Below are 7,323 nucleotides of genomic sequence, written 5' to 3' on the forward strand. Positions count from 1 at the left end.
TCAGAAACACTGGGGCCCCACGTTTGGGCCGCCTCCTTCTCCGTAGTAGTGGGACGGGCCAGAACGTTGGATTTCCCTCCTCCTTTCAGCTGCGTGTTTGAATCCGTCCCGCTTCCGCTTCCGCTTCCGCTTCCCAGGTGAGCTCTTGCCGTTCTCTACCATTATGAGGGCGCTGCCGAATCACGGCGTCTTTGTTGCTTTAACTCTCGCACTCCGTGAGACACGCTCCTGCGATTCAGCTTCGTGTGGCACGGCAGCCAGGGAGGGAGGAGGTCAGCAAATGCTGGGTTCGCTGAAAACCTCCACTGTTTGCACGAGGCCCATGGGCTGACGAGGTCGGCGAGGCCTAGAGCACCGCTCTCCGCGGCTTCCCGCCCGCCAGGTCTCCCCTGTACCTGGCACGTGCCCTTGGAGGTAAACGGTATTCCCACCCTCCCCAACTAACTCTTGAATACGAGACTCACCTAATACTGCGCAAAATAACCGGAGCTGATCTCCTCCATCTTTCGTTTTCAAAGCTGCCGAGCTCAGTGGTTCTCAATTTTGGCTGCGCGCTGGAATGAGCTGGAGAGCTTCTCCAACAGCTGATGCCTGGCTTCCACCCCCAGGGGCTTCTACTTAATTGGCTCAGTAGCAGCCGGGGTATTGGGATGCTAATGTGCAGAGTCAGGGTTGGGAACTACTAACTTAAATTTTGTAAAAAGTTAATGAATCTTATTAATGAGTGTTATTAATAAATCTTAAGAGCTGACTCTTGGTAGTATCCTAGGTTGGGCTCCCGCAGCCGAAGCTGTGGTAGTTAGCTCTCAGGGGTTTTACCCTCTGTTAATTATCTTTTGCATCCCAGGCTTCCTCTGTGATCTAATCACAAGTCCCCTTTCCTCATTCCGCTTGTGAATGGGACTGCCTGTCAGGAACAGAGTAGAAAAGATCTTCTCCACCCCACCTGGAACCCCTTCTACAGGCGGGAAGACACAGTGGCAAATATTAGGTTCAAGACTTGTTGGAAAACCTTGGGAGCCTGATTTCTATGATTCTAGAATTCCTCTAAAAGCTCCTTATTTCTGAATGTATCCAGCTGGCATCTGCTGTTAGAGATCCATATGCGAGGCAAGAACAAGATAAAAGGCAAGGAACTCCTGGGTCTGGCAGGAAAATGGTAGAAATAATACAAGAGGAAGATCGGCAATCCGAATACATTGAAATTAAGTTGACTTGTCCTTCTTTGGAAACTTCAGGATTTTTTCTGCTCTTAGGTCAAGTCATGTGATTGCTCTGAGGTGTACCACCTCTAGAACCTGTGACTGGTGGGACGTTCATTCCTTAAAGTCAAGATGTCATTGAAAGTCATCCAATTATTCTACTATGAAGAGGTAAGCACGTTATTAATTTTTCCTTGATATTAATTAGGATTTGTGTTGTCTGCTTACTGGTAAGAGCCAGGGGGAGGACCTTTTCTCTAATGCCAGTTGTATGAGTTGCTTTGTGGAAGTTGTCCTTGCTTTAATTCCCAACAGCAGCACTGTTGTCATGCTGTTTGAGCGCTACAAAGGTAGAAGGTGTCATGATAGAGAAGCCTCTGGGCAGTGAGTCATCGGGACAGACTTCTCTCAGGAGCCAGAGGTCAAGGTGTTCTGCAAAAATCTGCAATCAGTCAGAATGCAACTAACATGCTAGCTGGAGCCCCTCCTTTCCCTAGAAGGAGTGAAGGATTGTCTCGATGACAGGTCGGCCATGCCTTTGTGGGGCCCTTGTCTTAGGCTACTTGGGCTGCAGTAACAAGTTACCGTAGACTGAGTGCCTCAGAGAGCAGACACTGATTTCTCATAATTCTGAAGGCCAGGAAGGGTTCTTGATGAGGGTCTGGTCCTGGTTTGCAAACAGCAGTGTCCTTGTGTCTTCTGGTGGAGAGCAGAGAAGCAAGCTCTCTCATGTCTGTTCAGTAATCCCATCACAAGGGCTGCTCTCTCATGACCTAATTACCTCCCAAAGGCCATGCCTCCTAATACCGCAAATAAAGAGCTCACATCATCAAGACGTGTTCAATTATGTTTATTTGTTGAATTTACTAAATCCAAAAAGCATACCTATCGATTTTATAAATATTTTTAGCCTGAATTAACCAGAAAACTCAGTATATTCAGGTATTTCGTACCGTGGGAAATTTAAGCCACTCAAGATTTTGCTGTCTGTGAAGTTTTTTTAGCTGTGATGTTATCAAAATGTTTTTTGTGATAATGTAATTAAGCTGGACGCTCTAGGTACGTGTCCCTCTTAACCTCTGATCAGAATCAGAGGACAGCGTTGGATTACTGGGGATATAGTCACGGAGGTTCTCCTTGACTTCAGCAGCGGGGCTGTTTCATTTCCACCAAGCCTATACGGTAGCACTTCCAAGTGTGTGTTCTGTAGACCACTGGGACCCATAGACACGCCAAGAAAAGTGGAGTTCCATTGTAAAATAAATTTGGAAAATATGCTCTCAGTTACAGTTCCGTCTTGGAGGGGCACAATGCCATACATAACTAAGGCTCTGAGACATCCTGCTGAAATGAAATGTGTAACATCTGTTGAATATTTTTTAATCCCATGTTTCCCCCAGATTTCACGTTTTGGAGAATGCCGTGAACGTGTAATGTACTAGCATGGGGTGGGACAGACGCAGTAATGAGGCCCTGGATAGAAGTGCAAGAAACAGAGGTCAAAGGAGCATAATCAGAGATGAGATTGCCCAAGAAAGAGAAACAGTTCAGGCTTTTAAGCTGTGAAGGGCTACACATGTTTAAAAAGAGCAGGAGGTGGGAAGAGACAGGTACGTTAGTCTATCACCAGCGTCCTGCCCGTGCCTGGAAACAGCCATTTGTATACTTTGTCATACACATATGCGTATAAACTTGTACTCGATCCTCATATTAAACCCATCAAAATAAGTGTTACTCTATTTTGAAAATGAGAAAGCTGACGGAGTGGATGGTGACTGGCCCTAAAACAAGGGGACACACTGCAAAGAAAAGACGAAGGCAAGATACTTTGCCAAACAAACAAACAAACAAACAAACAAACAAAAGGCTATATTCAGGTAAGTTTGGAGAGGCACAATAGACCCTTGAACATTCTAAAATATTGTCCTAGACAAACTCATTTACCTTAAATTTCACTTGGCATTTGCAAGTGTGCAAGCACATTTTCTAAAGTTATTTTTCTCCATGTTGATTTCCGATCAACTTTCTGCGGAACGTACTTGAAGATGGCACCCCATTCTCACGAGCACAGGTGTCTCACCGGCTGCAGATAAGCGTCACCATGGCCATCGCCTCACATAAATCAGGGCTTGTTAGTCAGCTACATGACAGAAATCAATGAGAATTCCTGGAACTGGATTACAGTTTTCCTTTGTGGGTTCTATAAAGAACGCTCTTGCTAAGTAATCAGTATCAACCTGATCCCCCTCCCCGAATCTACCCGAATTCTGTGAATGTGACTTAGCTCATAGGGGTTTTTCTGTTGTAAATCCTTTCCAAGAATTGAGCCAGGTTGCCACCCGCCATGGGTTGCTTCCAGTATTTGGAACCTAATACACCTTCTGAAAAATAAATGGGAAGCACGGGCCAGACTTTAAAAATGAATATTCCAGATGAAAACAAACTGATAACCATGCTCAGATGTTAATTCAGTGAATGCATCTCATGTGGAGCCATTGTCATGGCTGAGTCCAAGTTTTTGGTGTGCCGAAGTGGGGAACTTTTACAGCCTGCCTGACTCCAGTTAAAAGCCACATGTCCTTTGTTGGGGAGGTCCTACTTCTTTAGCTGCTATATTTAATGAGCGCAGTCTCCAAGCACTCTATTACCAGTCATTATAAACACATTGAAGGCTAATTCCAGGAAAGGTACCTAACAGCATACTGTGAAAATACACAGACAAAAAGGCCTGTAAGCCACAAACTTCACCCTGAAAGCAGTTTTTGGTGGCGAGGAAAAATTAATGCCCCTTCACTTTAGTGAAGAGCAGTAACTTCTAAGGAATGTTGACACGTCTGATCTTTTCAGTTTTTTCCCTTCAGCTCTATTGAGATATAATTTACACAGTAACATTGTATAAGCTTACGGTATACAGCAGGTTGGAGAAGTGCCACAGTGGGGTTGGTTGGTATCTCTGACACCTCACATAATTGTCTTTGTGCCTGTGTGTGTGTGTGTGTGTGTGTGTGTGTGTGTGTGTGTGTATATGTGGTGAGAACATTTAAGATTTCCCCTCTCAGCAACTTTCAGTAAAAATTACAGTATTGTTAACTATAACCGTCATGTTGTACTTTAGATTTCCAGAATGTATTCACTGACATATAAAATTGTTTAAGTTGAAGGTATGTAGTGGGATGATTTGAAACACGTATATTGCAGAATGTTTTCCACCATAAGTTTTGTTGGCGTATCACCTCACATAATCACCATTTTGTTGTCATGGTGACACCATTCAGATTCTACTGTCATAGCAACTTGCGAGTACACAGTACAGTATTGTTAACTATGGTGACCACGCTCTAACTTAGATTCCTGAAATGTATCCATCTTAACTAAAAGTATACACTTTGACCAACATCTCCACATTTTCCTAAGCCTTTGGCCCTTGGCAACTACCATCCTACTCGGTTTCTGGGAGTTCAGTGTTTTTCGATTGTACATGTAAGTGAGATCATACAGTATTTGTCCTTCTCTGTCTGATTTATGTCACTCAGCATAATGCCCTCGGGGTTCATCCACGTTATCACAAATGGCAGGATTGCCCTCTTTCTCAAGGCTGAATAATATGCAATCGTGTGTATGTCTATACATCTATATCTGTATCTCACATCTTTAGCCATTCCCCCAGCCATCGAAGCTGATGGACACTTAGGTTATTTCCATATCTTGGCCATTGTGAATAACGTACTAAACATGGCAGTGCGGATTTCTCTTTGAGATAGTGGTTTCATTGCCTTCGGATATACACCTAGAAGTGGGATTGCTGGATCACATGATAGTTCTATTTTTAAGCTTTTGATACTGTTTTCCATTCCACCAATTTGCATTCCTAACAACAGTGCACTGGGGTACCCTTTGCTCCACACCCAATTTCTCTGACCATTTTTTTGTTTGTTTCTGACGATGAATTTTATTTAAATAAGGGTTTGAAGACATTATGTAACATCAAAACTGGAAGAAAAAAGAAACCGAAAACCAGTCTCTTACTTCACATGCCGTTGGGCCGCTGTTGCTAGAAAGTCGCAAGCCCTACAACCAGCTACGTCCTGATCCAACAGTTTGGAGTTTGTTCCCCTGTCAAAAGTTTCAATCTGAGAGAAGGTTGGCCTCACATTCTGGCGTTGGGACACCGATTAGCTAGGGATATATTTGGTCAAAAAGACTTTGAGGGCAAGCCAGACATCCCATCACACCTCCCTAGAGGGAAGGTGGCCGCTCTGAGCTCTGCCCACCCGGTAGGTTGGAGACACCAGGGATCTTTCTTTGACTACCAAGGACTCCCACTCACAGCACAGCTGCTGGTGCTATCTGACCCCAGCCCGTCCTCTCAGCTTCAGCGTGGGCTCGTCAGGTGGTGACATTCTCTCAGGGCAGGGAACTCTGAAGAGGGAGAGCTGGGGAGCTTCTGGCCAGACACAGCTGGCTGTGATCTTGGGGCTCTGGGCCGGACCGAAACATCTCGTTACTGTTAGGTTTCAGGCCAGACACTGCATAGCGCCTGTTGTGTCGAAATGAGGGACTTTGAGACTAGACAACATGACTCTTCTCAGTTTATTGCAGGAAGGAGTTACACTCGTCCAAGTGAAAAGCAGACCCCAAATGGTTCCATTATACAAGCTGTGAGGTTTTTAAACTTGTGACAAAGGACAGAAGGGGAATTCTACTCATGGGAAGGGAATCCTCATGCAGCGTCGGTGAGCCAAAAGCACTCAAAGCCCACGAACCTCCAGCTGGCCGTGCTTGGCCAGTCCGGTCTCTTCGAGGGGGGAACTGGCATATATTCCTGAGCCTGAATTACTTCTCCATGTGGTGGAAGCTCAGTGACAGCACCACGGCAGGCAAAGTTCTTAAAACGTCTTCACTAGTTTCTTTTTATCATAATCATCAGCAACTTTTTAGACAGTAGTAAGGGTCTTCCTGCCATGTCTCTGCTGACTTCTTACATGAATATGATCCTCGGTGCCAGCAGGAAGCGGATCATCAACCCTACTTACGTCAGCAAAGGGATCCAAAGGGCGGAGTTTCTGGATAGCGGACATACTAGAGGATTCCTTTTCCTCAGTGGAAATGGAGGAGAATGGAGGGAGAAGGAGGGCCTGGGGATGGAGCTTCGGGCAGCCAGGGGGCAGGTGGGGGTGGTCCAGGAGGAGGCCGCTCAGTCCTCTGTGGGCTGCAGCTCCCTGACTGGGTCTTTGACCATTTTTTTAATCAGTTTGGGTTTTGTTTATGTATCTGGTTTTTTGGCTTTTGTTTTTGAGTTGGTTGAGTTCCTTAGATATTTTGGAAATTAATCCCTTATTAGATATATAATTGACAAATATTTTCTGCCCTTTTTCTGAGCCTCTGTAGGTTGCTGTTTCATTTTGTTGATTAATTCTTCTGCTGTACAGAAGCTTTTAGCTTGGTGTAGTCCCCTTGGGTTTGCTTTTGTTGCTTGTGCTTTTGGTGTCACCACAAAATAATTATTGCCAAAACCAATGTCAGGGAGCTTTTCTCCTCTTTTCTTCTAGGTGTTATAGTTTGAGGTCTTATGTTTCATTTCCATGAGTTGTGTAAGATAGGGGTCCAGTCTGCATTGTTTTGCCTGTGAACACCCAGTTTTCCCAGCACCATTTACTGAAGAAACTAGCCTTTCTCCATTGTATGTTCTTGCTTCCCTTGTCAAGTATCAGTTGACTGTATATGCAAGGGTTTATTTCTGTGCTCTCAATTCTGTGTTTTGGGGAGTCTATGTATCTGTTTTTATGCCAGTACTAAATTATTTTGATTACTGCAGCTTTGCAGTACAGTTTGAAATTAGGAAGTATGATGCCTCCAGCTTCGTTCTTCTTTCTCAGGATTGCTTTGACTGTTTGAGGTCTTTGGTCGTTCCATTTGTTCCATTTGTACTTGAAGATCATTAATTCTATTTCTGTGAAAACAACCTTTGGAGTCTCCATAGAGATTACACTGAGTCTGTAGATTGCTTTTGGTAGTATGGCCATTTTAACAATATTCTCTGATCCATGAACATGAGATATTTTTCCATGTATTTGTGTCTTCTTTAATTCCTTTCATTAATGTCTTATAGTTCCTTGGTTAA

At 44.3% G+C, this 7,323-nt stretch overlaps 1 pseudogene; it reads right to left on the reverse strand.

The window, feature by feature from the left end:
- LOC123797096 (eukaryotic translation initiation factor 1 pseudogene) lies at positions 1 to 6,280 on the reverse strand (annotated as a pseudogene).
- Positions 6,281 to 7,323: the final 1,043 nt, after the last annotated feature.

This window comes from Ursus americanus, chromosome 29 (assembly GCF_024610735.1).
Source record: "Ursus americanus isolate L20-20 chromosome 29, mUrsAme1.1.p, whole genome shotgun sequence".
Lineage (NCBI taxonomy): Eukaryota > Metazoa > Chordata > Mammalia > Carnivora > Ursidae > Ursus > Ursus americanus.